The following is a 19343-nucleotide window of genomic DNA, read 5'->3' as shown; positions in this document are numbered from 1 at the left end:
AACTTTGTGTAAAACAAATGTATTATAAAATATTATTTTTGAAATATGTACCACTGCATATGACCTCAGAGTAAAATTAATATTTGAAAATTAAATCCTTTTTTTTTTTTTTTTTTTTTTTTTTTTGTGACAGGGTCTCACTCCCATACCCAGGCTGGAGTGATGTCACAATCATGGCTCACTGCAGCCTTGACTTCCTGAGCTTCGGTGAACCTCTCACCTCAGTTTCCCAAGTAGCTGGGACCACATGCATGTACCACCATGCTTGGCTAATTTTTTAAACTTTTAGTAGAAATGGGATTTTGCCATGTTGCCCAGGTTGGTCTTGAATCCCTGGATTCAAGTGATCCACCTGCCCTCGCCTCCCAAAGTGCTGGGATTTCAGGCACAAGCCACCGTGCCCAGCAAAAAAATCTTAATCCCAGTCTTTTATATTGGTACAGATGATGTCTTCTAGGTGAAACATGATATAATTTTATCCTGAAGAAACTATATTGCATCACTTGATATATAATCATTTAATGGTCAGTTGCTACTGAGCAAAACAAAAAAACTAATGTACATTACAATGAATCCCTGATTAGCAAAGAATGAGAAGACAAATTTTATGGCCGGGCGCAGTGGCTCACGTCTGTAATCCCAACACTGGGAGACCAGGGTAGGCGGATCTCTTAAGGTCAGGAGTTCGAGACCAGCCTGACCAACATGGTGAAATCATGTCTCCACTAAAAATATTTTTTAAAAATTAAAAATTAAAAAATCTAGCCGGGCATGGTGGTAGGCGTCTATAATCCCAACAACTCAGGAGGCTGAGGCAGCAGAATCATTTGAACCTGGGAGGCGGAGGTTGCAGTGAGCTGAGATTACACCACTACACTCCAGCCTGGGCAACAAAGTAAGAGACTCCATCCCAAAGCTTGGCATCAAAAATTAGTTATAAAAACCTATAGTATGATACAAAAAATTTACAAAATCACTCTAGAACTGCTCTAATTTTAATCACAAAAATTGTTATTAAAAACATTTAGTTTAAGAGGAAAAAAGTTATCCTTAGCCCACTTGCACACTTGATTTAGAAGTAAATATTTACTGAGGTACTAGCAGGTATATATTTACATATTATTTGCCAATTCTGCATCTGGGAAATCACCTGCTTACTAGAATTTATGTATAATCCCAACATGTAGAAGCACAGAACAGCAAAAACTATAGCTGCCCAATGTATACATTCTCAGCTCAGGTAGAACTCAAGTGATGCTCCACCTTGTTTCAGTTTTCATACTGTAAACACATGTCCTTTTCACAGTCTACTTAGTGCCACATTTTGCTCTGTTGTGCTTTTTGCTGACGATTTCACTACATGACACTACGTAACCCCCAACTTGTAGCACTGAAGTGCTGTCTGGTGTTCCTGAGCTCAAGAAAACTGTGATGTGTCTCATGAAAAAAACATGTGTCAGATAAGCTTAATTCCGGCAGGAGTTACAGTGCTGCTGGGCATGGTTCAATGTTAATGAATCCAGGATATTTACAAAATAAGGTGTATGTAAACAGTAACACACATAAAACAAGGCCATGTTGTATTGCTTGGTTAACTAAAATGTGATCAAAGGCTGGCAGGAACCTAATCCTGTATTTCTCCTAGGGACAATGGTTCAGTATTGACAGCAACTTTCTAGAACTTAACTATCAAAAATAACAAGCACTGACTGTATATATAACCTTTTACTGGAAGTCAAATATATCTAGAGAAGTGCCCAAATCATAACTGTACAGCTCCATGAATCCACAAAATGAACGCACTTGTGTAACTAGTAACCAAGTCAAGAAACAGAATATAACCAGAATCCACAGACCTCCTCATACTCCATTCCTGTCATTGTGCCCTCCCTACAAAAGAAACCACTACCTTGACATCTAAAACCATAGTTTTGTCAGTTTTAAATTTTATATAAATTGAATCATTGAATCATATAAGACATACTTCTTTTCTTTTTTGTTCATTTTTTTTTTTTGAGACGAAGTCTCACTCTGTTTGCCTGGGCTGGAGTACAGCTGTGCGATCTCGGCTCACTGCAACCTCCACCTCCTGGGTTCGAGCAATTCTCCCACCTCATCCCCCCTAGTAGCTGGGATCACAGGCGCACATCACCACACCTGACTAATTTTTTATATTTTTGGTAGAGAGGGGATTTCATCATGTTGGCCAGACTGGTCTCAAACTCCTGACCTCAAGTGATCTGCCCACCTTGGCCTCCCAAAATGCTAGGATTACAGGCAGGAGCCACCACATCTGACCGAGACATACTTCTTTATGTCTGGCTTCTTTCACCAACATTATGTTTATGTAATTCATTCATGTTGCTATGCGTGGTTTAGTTTTAACTACTACAGGGCATTCCATTGCATATACCACCATTTGTTCATTTTGTTATTGAGGGAATTGGGGCTATTACAGATAGTGTTAATATGAATGGTGTTAATAACTTGCTAGCTTAATATTTCTGGAAACTTTTTCCCTTAATTACATTAAGTGCAAGTACTATATCAAAAAAGCTACTTGTCATATAAACATCTCTAAATCAGTAGAAGTAAAGACAATAATGCTAGAAAACTACAGGCAACTTAACAGAGATGGTACAGGAATGAAGAAAACAAGGGTAAACTTGTGGCAGTCAGCTGAATAAAGGAGCACTCATTTTATAGAAAAAAAACTTTCATTTATCTAAAACTACAGTCATAATCCTGATAAAGTATTTTGTTTTAAGATAGACTGGATGACAGGGTTAATAGATTAATCCAAAACCAGTGATGAAAAAAAACGACTCAAAATCAGCTTTCCTGCTATACTTTTAGTGGAGGTACTCGGTGATAATTATCAGAATAATTATCGCTGCCCAAATATTTATGTATTCACATATATTTTTACATTCTCCAAAGATTCAACTATATTACAAAATATATAAATATAATTACATTTATAATTACTTAAAGATTTTTAGAACTTTTAATACCATTCAGGTTATATATTTTATCTAAGATATTTTACCTGTATTTTTTGGTAGTCACAAGAAAATCAACACCCTATGATTTCCCTTTACATGACAATATTCTAAATAGTAAAAAAACGGGGCAGGAAGAATTCCAAACACACATAAGTATTTACATTACACAATCAGTATGCCTGACAATCCAGGGATTGAGCAAACATAATAAAAACAATGAAGGAACACTGAAACGATCAAATTTGAGGAAAACCAGACAATACAGTTTCACAATCTCTAATCAGTATCATTTTCAAAAATTTGATCTTCTCTACTTAGAATCAAATTAAAACAGATACCAGAATGCCTCTCTGATGATTCTTTTTCTAAAGCTTGCTATCTTGCCTAAGTCACAACTTTCATGTAGTTTAAGAAAATGCCACATATTAGTACACAATGTATTAGAGTATACCATATGGGCCTAAAGGAAAAAGACACTTTGTATCCAGCTATGAAAGTATCTAGTGGCAGGGCGCAGTGGCTCATGCATGTAATCCCAGTACTTTGGCAGGCCGAGGTGGGCAGATCACTTGAGGTTTAGGAGTTTGAGGCCAGCCTGGCCAAAATGGTGAAACTCCGCCTCTACTAAAAATACAAAAATAATTAGCTGGGCATGGTGGCCAGCATCTGTAATCCCAGCTACTCAGCAGGCTAAGGCAGAGAACTGCTTGAACCCAGGAGGTGGAGGCTGCAGTGAGCCAAGATCACGCCTGAGCAACAAGAGCAAAACTTCGTCTCAAAAAAAAAAAAAGTATCTAGTAAGTGTTACCATGGGCTGCAGGTTAAATCTGAGACCTGTCAATAGAAATTAAAATAATGTGTCCTAACTATCCATAAAGTTGATTATTTCCTCAGATTATCAAAAGATTAAAATGACTTAATTGGGAATTATTATATTATTATTATTATTATTTTAAGAAATGGTGGTCTCACTATGTTGCTCAGGCTGGGCCCTAGCGATCCTCTCGCCTCAGCCTCTCAAGTAGCTGGGATTTCAGGCACAAGCCACTGCATGCAGCTCAGAAATGTTTATTTTTAACCCAAGCTAAACTCATAATTAAATCAGGTGATTGACTATAACCTCCAATTCTTTTTAATAACTCATACTTAATTACTTTTTTATTAAGTATTTTGAACAATTTACCATTAAACATATTATAATAATGTGTCTATATAATCACATAACAATCCCTTATCTCACCTTATATCAACACATATCACTATATCTAGTGATCCTGAGAAACAAAATAAGTTAGGAAAATATAATTATTTAAACTGATAAAGTACTGAATAGTGGAAGGCTACAAACATGCTACTTGAAATATCAATTATCAAATGTTCAAAGCCAAAAAGAAAAAAAAAATCCATTGTGTTAAATAGTACCTGAAACATAGCAGAAACTCAATAAATATGTATAGAATGAGTAAAATATAAGTTGATGCATCTGTGGGAATGTATAGCTAAAGTTACGATGCACATGAATATATAACAACCATAATCTGTTTATACTTTAAAATGCATCAAATAATATATCACAAACTGGTAAGAGTACCCAGATTTCTGTAAATCAAATGATTACATTTTCAGATAACGGAATCTTTACAGTTAAATTTAGTTATATCCACACATTTATCATAATTATTCTTCAACACAATTATCTCAATGGGGTTTCTTTATACTTAGAAAATATGTATGTTTTTAAACATTTCAATGTAAACAGTAAAAACAAGAAAAAAATTTTTTTCAATCACAATCACCCCTGCAAACACCCATTTGGAAAAAGTAAGCCTGTTACTCTCTATGGTAATCATCTTAATAACTACTCATATAGCAATTTTTGAGATATCTTCTACCATGTATACACAAATGGTTGCCATATGGACTTGAGATGTGGACTATATGCAAAGCTGTTAATTATATCAAAGGACCAGATGCTCTAAGCTTATGAAACATACAATGTTGTTAATATCCTTTTATGCCACATAAATAGTTTTGTATTACTACATGATCTTTTAAAAATATCTGACATTATATTACATTCTTTGGCTATGGCTATGTTGTATCACATCATAATTAAAACCAGATTTTAGTAGTAAAAAATTTCTATGTTTTTAACTTAGTCATTAAAAGAATATTTAAAATTACAGTCCTAGTGAAAATAATACATCCTAAAATTCCACATTTTTCAACAAAAATTCATTTATTAATACTCATTGTGCTAAAATGGTAAAAAAAAAAAAAACCCTAAGTCAGTATGCCTCTAACCATGACAAAAATATTGCCTACAAGGTTTTTCTGGGAAATAAGACAAACATTAAACAGCTGTGAAAACTATAAACTGCTACACAAATGTTAAGCATTATCAATGTGTTTTTGTAAGTATAAAAAATATTGATAATATTTGTCTAAAAAGACAGGGACAGAAATTATGAGCGACAAATGGAGAAAGTATACCTTATTAACTAAAGAGTAATAAATAACCTCCTTCACATAGTTCCACTTTTGCTTTGTTTTTCTTGAAATATCAGAAAACTATAATCTAGTGGGAATATTAATCAGTGTTAAAGAGTTGAAAAGATTCCAATTCCACACAGTGAAAATTCAATTATACTTGAAGCTGGCTTCAAACTACTAATACAAGTATGATCTTGTCTCCAAAAGCCAAGCAGAATTTTCAAGAGAATATTAGGATCTCCAAATCTCTAGCTAACTATGTTAAGCAGATTCTTACCACCCACATATGTTCTTTAAAAGCTCACTGAGTATCACAAACATCATGTTCTGTCATTATGAAGATGAAATCCCATTAAAAATAAAATTGAATTTCCTGGAAATGCAAAACAGTTAAGAGGAACAACAAAAGGGAAATAATAAAATCTCTACCATCTTTATCATCATCATAATCTTATCTACTTACATATATTTTAAATTCAATCAAATGAAATAAAAGTTAAACAGAAATAACTGTTATCTCTAGAAACACGGCATTCATATTAGAGAATTTTACATATACATTAGTATGAAATTATGTCAAAAGGATAGAGGCTTACAAACTCTGTATTTCCTTATTTAGAATAATAACCAACATTTTTAATGCACACTATAGTGTCTGTACTAAATTTAGGGTTACACCAAGATTGGTGATTCAATTAGAAAGACATTTAAAACAATAATCAGATACCACTTCACAAAAATTACAGTGATAATCCAGATCCAGGGCTGTCAAGATTGAGACCACAGACGCTCTCACAGACTGTTAGTGGACATTGATCTGGCAGTATCCTTCAAGATATAAAATACACACACCTTTTAACCCAAAATTCACTTCTAGAAATCTAATAAAAACACCCACACGTTCAAACAGCTAATGTGTTCAAAGATATTCACTAAAATATACCAATAACATCCTCACTGTCTAATAAAAAGAATAGCTAAGTATATTATTATACTTACGTACTAGAGTGACATAGAAAAATATCCATGACATAGTATAAAAATAAAAAGCAAGTTACTGAATAATATGTGTAAGTATGGCACCATTTTTTGTGTAACATGTACATTCACACACGTTTATGTAGCAGGAGTAAACTTTTTTTTTTTACTGTTTTTTAATCGATTGACATTAAGATTTCTGCCTGTGTTTAGAAAAATTCCTTAGATAAGAAGGGTATATAAAGAGAATCAAAACCAATAGTATCCTCCTGAATTTGGAAATACTGGCAAGTTAAGAAGCAAAAGAAAAGAAAATAAGAAATTGGTAGAAGAAACAGACATGTAGAGAAAAAGAGCATATGGCAACAAACAAGAACTGGTAGCATGTGGAGAAAGAACAGGGTTACTAAACATTCAATTTTGAATAGTTCACCTTGTTAGAACCCTCCCCTCATCACTTGACTACTCTGACATACACTAAAGTCTACATATACAAGGGCTTTGTCAGAGTGATAGGAGGTAAACTGTAACAAAGGAGCTACATTACAACTCTGAATAGGCCTGAAGCAAAGAACAGAGAACATTCAAAGGAGGTAAGAGTTTAGCAGCATAGGAACTCTAAAAAGTAACCATAACATTTTTTCAAGAAACTTCCAAAGCGTATTTGATAAACAGCTTGACGCAATTTTATTTAAATCTCAAAAGATAGAGCAACCTCTGCTAACAACTGCATATGCACGTATTTATGTATATGTGTGTACATGTGTACGTATTATATTACTGTATATGCATATAAACATGTTTTTAAAATAAAACATTATCCACATTTGATTTGTTAAAATATATTTTCTCTTTTTTTATTTCATGTTGTAAATATTTAATGCTCTTTTTTCCAAGGAACTGGTAACTAATGGAATTTCTGGCTTAACTTTGAGAACACAGGTCCTCCTAATTAGCAACCGGAGGAATTGCTAATTAGGAATTGGGAAAGGAGTCTCAGAAAGACGACAAGAGATGTTCCTGCTGTCTCCTCTGCAGCTGCACAGTGTAGAACATTATGAGTAAGAAGGCTTGTCCTGGTAAGATACAGGGCTGAAAGCACTCACAATATCATGTCTAGTATAGAAGCTGTGTATAAAGTTATAACTGTAAATCATCCTGTTCTATTTTCTATGATATAACAGTTCTTAACAAATGTTATTTGTTTCTCAAGCCATCTAGATTCAAAGAATCTTACCATGACCTGTGATTCTAACCTGTATCTAAAACACTCTGGTTTTTAATTGGTTGTGTAGATTCAAAAGAGATTGCCTAGGTAAGACAATTTTAATGACGTTTCTATTTCTGAAGATAAAAATAACTACTTTTTTATAAATATGGCTTTGCTAACCAGAAAGGCTTTAAAATTTTATCTCTTCCTACCCTTCATGCATAAAAGTAAAATGAGCTAACTAATTTGGTAGATTTTTTATTTTTAAAATCATGTATATGACTTTTTAAATTGATTAACTGAATTTCATCAAAAATAAGAAATTCTGTACATCTCGAGAGACTGCATAGAGGATAAAAAGACAGAGTACAAGGGGAGAGATGCCAGATGTAGGTGATGGGGAGGAAGGCAGCAAATCACACCGCCACGTGTGTACCTATGCAACAATCTTGCGTGTTCTTCACATGTACCCCAAAACCTAAAATGCAATAAAATAAATGGAAACAAAAAAAAGACAGAGTAGGAGAAAATATTTGCAAATCACATATGTAATTAAGGACTTGTTTCCAGAACATGTAAAGAATTCTCAGACTCATTAACAAGAAAACAAAACAATATAAAATTGTGAGCAAAAGATACAAATGTACACTTCACCAAAGATGACAAATAAGCAAATGAAAAGGTGTTCCACATCATTAGTCATAGTCAATGCAAATTAAAACCACAATGAGATATCCCTACTTAACTATTAGAATAGCAAAGATTTAAAAGACCACCCATACCAAGTGGTCTTTTTCAAGACAAGAAGCAAGATTTCTCATAAACTACTGGTAGGAATGTAAATACTAGAGCCATTTTGGAAAACATTTTGGTTTATTAAAGTTTAAAATACACCTACCATAGAATTGAGACATTCCACTCCTAGGAAATTATCCCAAAAAAAAGAAAGCATGTGTCCACACAAAGACTTGTATATGAATGTTCATAACCATTTCATTTGTAACAGCCAAAAATAGAAAACAACCCAAACAGTTATTTGCAGATGCCCAGATAAACAAACTGTAGAATATGCAAACAATGGAATGCTATTAAGCAATATAAACAATGAAATGATACATACAACAAAAATGAATTATACAATAATTACGCTGAATAAAAAGCCACATAGAGTACATAATATATGATTATATTTATATAAAATTCAAACTAATAGATAGTGGCATAAACAAGATCACAGTAGCCTAAGGATGGAGAAAGTGTAGGAAGAAAAGATTACCAAGCAGATAATCCCTTGATAATCGCTTAGGGAGTAATGTATATCTTCATTATCTTGATTTCATTAATGGTATTACAAGTGTATATGTACGTCAAAACTCAGCGCGCTGTACACTTTAAATATGTGCAGTTTATTCCAGGTGGATTAAAAAAATGGAAAAAGAATTATAGAGACCCAAAATAAATATAAGGCAATGTTACATCATATTTTTAACAGACTTTATGGAAAGAAAAGGTAATTAGACACTGAATGAGAGGGACAAATTACAATTATCAGGCTTTCTAAAGGCAAAGAAAATGAGGCTGGGAATATGATGACAAACTATGCTAACATAGCTTTCTTTACCTGGAAATTTTCCTGTTTATCTTAAACGATAATCCACAGAACCATGCTCCAATGGAAACTATGCTTAAAGGTATTCACGTCAAGTGCACCATGCAGTATATTACAACATCATTTCCTATGAATTAGAAAGTTTCCCCACCTCTCTTTTCAAATATAGTTTTGCCATTAACCAGATGACCCTAATTAGGAATTCATTTAACTGCACTGGGATTAATTTTTGTCCAACATTTCAAGTGGTTATTTTGGACCTGGATTAGCCAGTGTTCTCCCCAGAAACAGAACTATTAGGATATATACAGAGAGAGAAAGAGATTTCTTATAAGGGATTGAAACGTAATTATGAAGGCTGACCAAACTTGCAGTGTGAGCCAGCTGGCTCAAGACCCAAGAAGCTGGGCATGGTGGCTCACACCTGTAATCCCAGCAATTTGGGAGGTCTAGGCAGGCAATCACCTGAGGTCAGCAGTTCAAGACCAGCCTGGCCAACATGGTGAAACTCCATCTCTACTAAAAACACAAAAATTAGCCAGGCATGGTGGCTCATGCCTGTAATCCCAGCTACTCGGAAGGCTGGGGCAGGAGAATCACTTGAACCCTAGAGGTGGAGATTGTGGTAAGCCAAGATTGTGCCACTGCACTCCAGCCCAGGTGACAGCAAGACTCAGACTCAAAAAAAAAAAAAAAAAAAAAAAAAAGACCCAGGAAACTCATTGATGCAATTTCAGTCTGAAGGCCACCTAGGAGTCAGTAGTACAGATAAAGCCCAAAAGCAGTCTGCTGGAGAATTTTTCTCTTACTCAGGGGAGGGCCGATCTTTATGTTCTATTCAGGCCTTCAACTAACTGGATAAAGCCCACCCATATTATGAAGGACAATCTGCTCTATTATAGACAATTTACTCTGTTGATAAAAATGTTAATCTCCTCCAAAAATACTTGGAGAAACACTCAGAATAATGTTTAAACAAATATTTGGGCACCCAGTTGCTCACTCAAATGGACACATAAAACTAACCATCACAGGAGTATATGAACTTGCCTTAAAGATGAAGATGCCAAGCAGCTCTAAAATTCTTTAATTTCATGTTTATTAAAAATGAGGTCAGGACTTCTGTGTCCATAAAGATGAAACAGATGTAGTTTTCTTTATTTTTCCTCCTGAGTACAACAAAAAACTCTGGATACTACATATTAAAAAATAACATGAAACAACTGAAAAGTGAAGAGAAGAAAGAAGACTGCTTAGGGACTTCAGGATCCTCAGGACCAAGAAGCAATACAGGAGAGTTCCCTGATTTTTCATTTTGCCTCATACATGCCTGGCTTGGAGCTAAAACAGCTGGCAGCCAGTGTATCCAACACCCTAGATATGTCAATGAGTGCCAAAAACAAAAACAAAAAACCCAAGCTTCATTGCATTTCTGGGGAAACTATGGCTCAGAGAAATTAAATGAGTTGTATTAGTCAAACAGCTGGTAATTAAGAAAACAGATTTTAAATGTATATCTTCTGATATCAAACCATGTCTTATATAGCCTTTAACAAACAGCAAATGAGTAGATTCTAATTTGTAGATACTGAATTATTAATGCAAGATAAATCAACTTCTAGGGAAACCAACAAAACAAATACACCCCACACCACCAGCAACATTAAAAAAAAAAAAAAAAACTCACTGATACCCATCAAATAATAGAGAAGAAAATGTAATGTGAAGACCACACCACCCCTCTGGTTAAAACATTTCAGTTGCAGGTGATGAAAAATTCAACCCAAATCACTTAAGCTAAAACAGAATTGATCAGGAAGAACATCAGTGAGATGGCAAAGTAGATGATCCTAGCCTTCCTCTGCCCACAAAAAACTATTATCCATAAACAAAAATAGCCCCAAAAGAGCTCAGGAGTTGAGTTAAGAAGCTGCAGCAACACAGTAGAGCAGAAGCCCAAAAGTAACTGCCCAAGGAAGGTAAGAAAAATGGTTTCATTTTTCCTGAATGAAGCCAGCAATGCTTAGCAATACAAGGAAACTCCCCGACCCAAGAGTTCCCTTCATAAAAGAAAAGATTAAGGTAAGCAACCAGTTTCTCCAGCCTTTCAGGGTCCTGCTTGTTATACTCCACCCAGATTAATGGGGAGACCATCATAGCTGAGTCATCTGGAAACAGCTAGGAACAAAGAAGAGTGTGGGCTATTGGTATCAACTACTTGGCAGGTGGTGGCCTTCTCAGCAAAAGACTCTAATACCTTTCAACATGGAGAAACTCAACTGAACAGCCCTTGGGGTCACTGCAGATACCCCACAGCTGTGAGCGCTGAGGACCCTCAAATGTTCAGTCATGAACTCCAGAGCCGTGCTTTGCAGAGACCCCAAGTTTTCATCACTGAGGAAACCAACAGTCAGCCAAGCCACTACAGTCTGCTGACAGCTTTTATTATCAAGGGCCTACCAGTTTTTCACCTTCTCAGACACCACTTGCCTAAGCTACCTTAGTAAGCAATACCATGGGCAACCCAGCCCTGGGAGCCAGGGCAGCCACCTCACAAATGTCCACTATCAACCCAGGACCCTGCCACCAAGTCCAGCTTCCACCAGTGTGCACATTTCCGCAATTAGACCCTGTAAGTGCACACATCACATTTCAGGCCTGAAGCCCCAGTGTCAGATCCATAAGCACAGGTAAGAGTCCAAACAGCCCTCACAGATACCAAGGACCTCCTGCAATTCTTGCCACCAATGACTACGTAGCTGACAATAACACAGAGAGCTGCCTGAAATGGCAAGACACTGTGCCCCTGCCTCAGACCTGGAGCCATTGTTTTCCCCCATACTTAGCATTCCATTTCACTAAACCTGGTGCCATAGCATGCTACAGTATGCCCCCTAGTCAGCCCATCTGGGCTCTCCTCCTGCACATAAGTAAAGATATTCATTTTCTGAAGCCTGTGATGGGAGTAGCAGGCCCAATGATCTCCAAAATGACTTTAGGGTTATTCTTTCCTGGTCTTGGTGAACAGTACCTGGCTTCTGCCCAACCATACCAATCTCCTTATAACATGTGAACATTCATTCATTCAGCCACACCATTGGTGTTCTCTCCCAAACACACTTCTTCATTCTTTAAAACATGGCCAGGGTGACAATTTTCGAAATCTTTAAAAGTATAGTTAGGGCTGATTGCTAAGTGGAAGCTACTCTTAACCCACTTACGCCTAGTATTCCATTCTTGGAACGCTAAGCATGTGGGAGTTATTTATATGCTGCTGCTCAAGGTCATTGCCAAGGTCTGATTGTAATTTAAAAAATTGCAACCTCAGGCATAAATGGGTTAAAGGATATTCTAATTGAGCCTAGCTTTGAAGGATAGGGGCCTGGGATATGCCTCATTAGGGAAGGGTGAAAGTACTGGAGCTCCTTCAACTAGCAGGACTTCTGCCAGCAGATTGCCTTTGGACTCAAACTGTAACTCTTCCCTGGGTCTTCAGCCTATGGGTATACTCTGCAAATTTTGGTCAAGCCACAGTCACATGAACCGTTTGTGTGTGTGTGTGTGTGTGTGTGTGTGTGTGTGTGTGTGTGTGTGTGTGTGTTTCTGTCTCTCTGGAGAAGTCTGACTCATCAGTGAGTATGGTCTATAGATTTTTAAAGTTAAAAAGATGTTAACTAAGAATTACATGCCAAACCAAGCTGTATTTCACTTATCATAAGAACAAAGATTCTTAAGCATATGAGAGTTCAAGAAGTGAATGAAATCTTTAGATCTTCCTGAAGTTTGTGTTAAAAACATAGTGTACCTAACTAAAAAAGTGAATAAACATAAAAAGTCATAAAAACCAGGAAACTACAGAAAAAAGTACTAATAGTGAGCAATAAATCAATTTAAACACAATTTAAATAACTGGCAAACATGATTACAAAACCAAATATAACTGTTTAATCTTTCAAAGAAAGCTATATAATATGAAAATAATTATGTAATGACTATAAACGATGGAAACATGACAATACAACCAACAAAAACTGCTAATTAGGCCAGTAGTATAGTTTTATTTTCATTTTATAAGAAGGAAAAAAGCAAAAGCATTTTTTAAAAAAAGAAACCAAGTATACAATAAATATAAATGAAATAAATTAATATGTATGAATGTATGAATTCATTTTTTTTTTTTTTTTGAGACAGTCTCACACTGTCAGCTGGGCTAGAATACAATGACACGATCTTGGCTCCCTGCAACCTCTGCCTCCCAGGTTCAAGCGATTCTCCTGCGTCAGTCTCCCAAGTAGCTGGGATTACAGGTGCCCACCACCACACCTAGCAATTTTTGTAGAGATGGGGTTTCACTATATTGGCCAGGCAAGTCTCAAACCCCTGACCTCATGATCCACTCACCTTGGCCTCCCAAAGTGCTGGGATTACAGACGTGAGCCACTGTACCCGGCCACCCTTTTCTTTGTATTTTATGTTTATGATTTTGTCTCACTGCCCTTAAGTATACCTTTTTAGCAGATACATAAAGGCCTAGGGCAGTTTTGTATCCTTAGTGGTTTAAATCTGTCACCTTGCTCTGGTTTAAATGTGTCACCTAGAATTCATGTGTTGGAAACTTCTCCAATGTGACAATGTTATGATGCAGGGTCTAATGTAAGCATTTCAGTCATGAAGCTCCACCTCATAAAGAGATTAATACCATCATTATTAAAAAGCCTCTAGGAATAGGTTCGATCTCCTACTCTCTTTTTGCCCTTCCACCTTTCACCAGTTGAGGACAAAGCACACCATCTTGAAATCAGAATCACCAAACCTGTCAGTGCCTTAATATTAGAATTTCCAGGCTCCAGAACTGAGAGCCAGAATACCCAGTCTGTGGTTTCTGTTACAGCAGCACAAACCACCAAGACACACCTATATCAATTATATTCATTACTTATTTAAATGTTTAAGGAGCACAGTGAGCACAGGTAACAATGCAAAACCTTGGCTACAGTAAATATAGTAAGACATTAAAAGTAACAGCAAAACAGCAATTAATTTTGCACCAACCTAATCCTGCTTTTATGGAATTTAAAGTCTAATCAGCAAAATATAAAACAAAATATTAGCAAAGATAATACAGCAATACATTAAAAAGGGAAGAGCTGCACTCCAGCTTAAGCAGCAAAGCTGGGCTGTATCACTTAAAACAAGTAAAACAAAACAATACAAAACAAGTAAGGGTGGTTTCTTCCAGGAATGCAGGCACAACTCAATATTACGAAGCATTCACATAATTCGCTAAATTATTAAATCGAAGGAGTAAGGCCATTTTGGCTAGCATCATGGGTGCTAAATACACATTTTACAAAAATCGCAAACATAACTGGTTTTTTAAAACCTTTACAAAACGTAAATGTATTAATTTTTCTGGCTCACACCTATAATCCCAGCACTTTGGGAGGCTGAGGGGGGTGGATCACAGGAGAACAAGGTTCGAGACCAGCCTGGCCAATATGATGGAACCTCATCTCTATTAGAGGTACAAAAATTAGCTGGGCATGTTGGCACACACCTGTAATCCCAGCAACTCAGGAGGTTGAGGCATGAGAATCACTGGAACCCAGGAGGCGTGGGTTGCAGTGAGCTAAGACAGGGCTACTACAATCCAGCCTGGGCAACAAAAATAGACTCTGTCTCTAAAAAGGAGGGAAAAGAAAAAGAAAAAAGAAGAAGAAAAAGTAAAAGGGAGGGAAGGAAGGAGGGAGGGAGGGAGGGAGGGAGGGAGGGAGGGAGGGAGGAAGGGAAAGAAGGAAGGGGGGGAGGGAGAGAAGGAAGGGAGAGAGGGAGAGAAGGAAGGGAGGGAGGGAGAAAGGGAAGGAAGGGAGGGAGGGAGGGAGGAAGGGAAAAAGATAAAGGAAAGAAAACAAAAGAGAAAGAAACAAAGAACAAGAAAGAAAGAAAGAAAAAGAAAAGAAAAGAAAAAGAAAGAAAGAGAGAGAGAGAAGGGAGGGAGGAAGGGAGGGAGGAAGGAAGGAAAGAAATTAATTTTTCTTAACATGGAAAAAAAAATCCTGTATCATGTTTAGTGATCAGATACTAGCTTTTCCATTAAAATCAGAAATAAAAATAAGGATTACCACTATCCAGGAGACCCCAAAAATATAACCCAAATGTAAGCTAATCTTCAAAACTGAACTGAATCCAATTAAACTCTTCCCATGTGTAGTGAGTAAAAGCCTAGAATTTCAAATAAACACTGGGGATTCCATCCAGGCGGGTAAGTAAAAGAGCAAGTGGCTGATGGCTTTTCTAAGTATTTTAGGATCTAGTCCTCTGGTCACCCTTGCCTTTTACCTTGGACTGGCTGTGTCTACATATGGAGGATAATTCAAAAAGTAAGAGGAAGTTCTGCTATCCAAATAGGAACTACTCCACAACAGTAATGCACTCTTAAAGAAGCTGGATATACAACAAAAGGGAAAGTAAATTCCCAATAAGGGATTCAGGTTGAGGGAAGGGTAGCTACTAAGGACATTAAATAAAGCCACTCACATTTCAAAAACTTGAGAAATTGGTTGGAAGGAAGAAGATCTGGACCAACAGGAAGACAGACAACTAATATTTCAAGGAAGCATTCAGACCCACAGTATGAAGACTGCTGGATAGAAAGGTTAGGTGTGTAGAAACGCAACTCTATTGCCTATCTGATTTGGCAATCACGGTCTATGCTTACTCTCACATTTTATCTAAAATCAGAAATAAAAAGGGTATGTGGTCCATAATTATTTTTTGTTGTGGTTTAGTGACAGTAAATAAAAGAGATCCCATACATAATTTATAACATATCACTAGTCTATTAAAAAACATTAAAAGAAAGCAAATCCAATGAATAAAACAAAAACATAATAGAAATGATTTTGCCTTTCAATTTAATGTGGAAGAATCTTTCCTTATGTATCTAACATGATACAATTTTAGACATTGTTATTACTCTGAATAAATTCCAAATAGTCTTTCAACTTAACCACGAATCTCCAATCTCTAGTCACTAACTCTAATGCTCAGAAAGATCCAGAGAAATGCTCCTTGCTTTTCTTTCTGACCTCATTAGAGCTACAACTAATTACAATTAAACTCATCAATGAATCTGAACCTCATGAAAATCTATGGAAATTAAAGTTGCTCCCTTCATCCTAACTTGGGCATCATAAAAAGTATTTTGAACTGATAAAAATATAACATACTAACCTAGTTTTATAAAATTATTTATATGTAGATGCTTATAATTTGACTACTAGACCAAGTAGCAAGATATATGAGATAGAGAAAAAATCCCAAATTTGGGTTTAAGTTAACTGCTGATGTGCTGTTATCAGACAATAACAGTGCAAGAACTACAATCTTTTTACTTGCATATCTTAATAACTGAAAGAAAATAAGAAGGATGTTTTACAAAAGAGCATCTTACAAAAAGAGTAGCTCTGTCTAACAGGTAATGAGGGTCCCTTTCCATAAAACAAAACACATGGAAAGAAACAATAGGGAAGGGAAATAGAAACAGCCAGGTTTTTGACTCTAAGGTCATATTAAGGATTTATCAAAATAAGTGCACCTATGTTCAAATGCAACAATAAAATCCATTTCAGAGACAATATTAGTCCGTTCTCACACTGCTATGAAGAAATACCCAAAATTAGATAATTTATAAAGAAAATAGGTTTAATTGACTCACAATTCCACAGGGCTCGGGAGGCCTCAGGAAACTTACAATCATGACAGAAGGCGAAGCAAACATATTCTTCTTCACAAAGGGGCAGGAGAAAGAATCGCCAAGCAAAGAGGAGAAAAGCCCTTTATAAAGCCATCTGATCTTGTAACCAGGTGACAGGAGCAGGGCTGTGGGGGTGTCCCAAAGACGCTCACTGTTCCCTGATAGGATGTGTTTTCCCAGGTCCTTGGGCCTCACCCAAGAATGAGGGAGAGGGCCCTGGTGGCACGGTGAGCTCATTCAAGTAAGTATCGGACCCAGAGAGTTTTGCTGAAAGCGATTTATTAGGGACATGGTGGGGCGGAGAGGGGGAGAGAGAGAGAGAACAAGAGGAGAGAGAGGAGAAAGAGAGAGGGGAGAGAGAAAGAGAGAGAGGGGAGAGAGAAAGAGAGAGAGAGAGGGGGGAAGAGAGAGAGAGAGAGAGAGAGAGAGCGCCAGCGAACACATGGGCTCTCACGCTGTCATGGGAGGGGGTCCAGAGACAGAGTCCCTATAGGTAAGGGAGTAGGGGGGATTTTAATCCCGGAGTTAATCCCACCCCATTCAAGTTCTGGTCCAGTGAGAGGAGCTTTACCAAAACTTTCTCTAGAGTGATTGGTCTTCGACTCTGATATTGGATTGGTTGCCTAGCCAGCAATTGTAGCCTCCTCCCTCGGAGCTTTTGGCGGGCTTTCTAAACAAAGGAAGTTTACCTGGGCTGTCTACCTTTCCCAGGCGGGAAAGTTAGACAAAGAACTCTAGGTTCCTGGAAGGGGAGGTGGATGGAGGCATGGCCCTGGGAAGTTCTTGCCTTTGAAACCACGCCCCTTGTCGACCTGGGAAGAGAAGTTAACATAGTCCCTCAATCTCATGAGAATTCATTCACTATTACTAAAACAGCATAGAAGAACTGTCCCCATTATCAAATTACCTCCCATGAGCTCCTACCCCCAACACATGAAGATTACAATTCAATATGAGATTTTGGGTGGGGACATAGCCAAACCACATTATGGATAATATATTCATTATCTAGATTTTCAGAGGCAGCACAGAAGTCAGGAAGCCTAAATCCTTTCAGTCATTTTGTTTGTTTTTCTAAATATACAAGTACTACCCTACTCACTGAAAACATCTGGAAAATAAAAGAAGGTAAGAAACATCAAATGGACAATCTGACTGCCAAGAGATGACAATTTATATCAGTCAGGTTTCTTACTTACAAATACCAACCAATCTGGCAAATTTAAATAGAATAGGACTTAACTGTGGCTCACACCTGTAAGCCCAACACTTTGGGAGGCCAAGGCAGGCAGTTCGCTTGAGGTCAGGAGTTTGACACCAGCCTGGTCAACATGGCGAAACCCTGTCTCTACTAAGGATACAAAAATTAACCGGGTATAGTGGCACAGGCCTGTAGTCCCAGCAACTCAAGAGGCTGAGGCAGGAGAATCACTTGAACCTGGGAGGTGAAGGTTGGAGTTAGACTCCATCTCAAAAAAAAAAAAAAAAAAAAAAAAAAGAACAGGATTTTATTATGCAGCTCACAAAATCATTGAGAGGATTATAGAAACAAACTTAAAGCTAAACTTCCAGAAGCAATATCCAAAGCTAGCACAGAAGGCCTGATGAAGATGATGCTTTCTTACTTTTACTATCCTCAAATGCCAAGAAGTCAACTTGATTGCAACTGCTACTGCCACCAATGCCAACACCACTAATGCATCAAGAATGTGATCTCAGCCAGGTGCAGTGGCTCACAACTGAAATCCCAGCATTTTCAGAGGCCAAGGCACAAGGATCACTTGAGCCCAGGGGTTTAAGACCAGCTTGGGCAACATGGTGAGACCCTGTCTCTACCAGAATTAAAAAAAGAAAAAAGAAAAGGAATGTGACCTCACAACCACTGGAAAACTCATGCTGCTGCAGCTACTCTCATAACCAAAAGCAAGACACATTTGCCACCACTCATACATCAAAAATGGAGATTTGACATAGAGCCCCTTCCTGTCACTTGTCAAAATCTCACTCACAGATGGCTCTGACCTGAAAAGAAGAGGTCATTTGTCTGATGTCTAGCTGCAAGGGAGACTAGCTATTATACACATACACACATTTATTTAAATATCCTAACAGGAAACACAAGTTCTAGATCAGAGACAGACTTTTAATTATTCACAGAGCATCTTATGCCAGTTCCCCAGTTCCCTGTGGTGCAAAACAGTGAAAGCAGATGTCATCACCTGCTTGTACAAGAGTTGGAAACAAAGGAAAGGAACTCTGAAATTATACAATGCAGAGCTTATATAGGAACTG

General features: G+C 37.1%; 1 protein-coding gene and 1 long non-coding RNA gene across 3 annotated transcripts in view; one reads left to right on the top strand and one right to left on the bottom strand.

The window, feature by feature from the left end:
• The window catches only part of DTWD2 (DTW domain containing 2), a 174952-nt gene that overhangs the window by 79548 nt on the left and 76061 nt on the right, over positions 1-19343 (bottom strand). The window lies entirely within an intron of this gene.
• On the top strand, positions 307-17396 carry LOC116547010. Its single transcript, XR_004266921.1, has 3 exons — positions 307-318; positions 5294-5296; positions 17217-17396. It is a non-coding gene; the product is annotated as an uncharacterized LOC116547010 (long non-coding RNA).

Source organism: Sapajus apella, unplaced genomic scaffold (genome assembly GCF_009761245.1).
Source record: "Sapajus apella isolate SASKATOON/1434 unplaced genomic scaffold, GSC_monkey_1.0 scaffold1, whole genome shotgun sequence".
Classification (NCBI taxonomy): Eukaryota; Metazoa; Chordata; class Mammalia; order Primates; family Cebidae; genus Sapajus; species Sapajus apella.
Note: the sequence above shows the minus strand (reverse complement) of the source record. Positions and strands in the feature narration are given on the sequence as shown.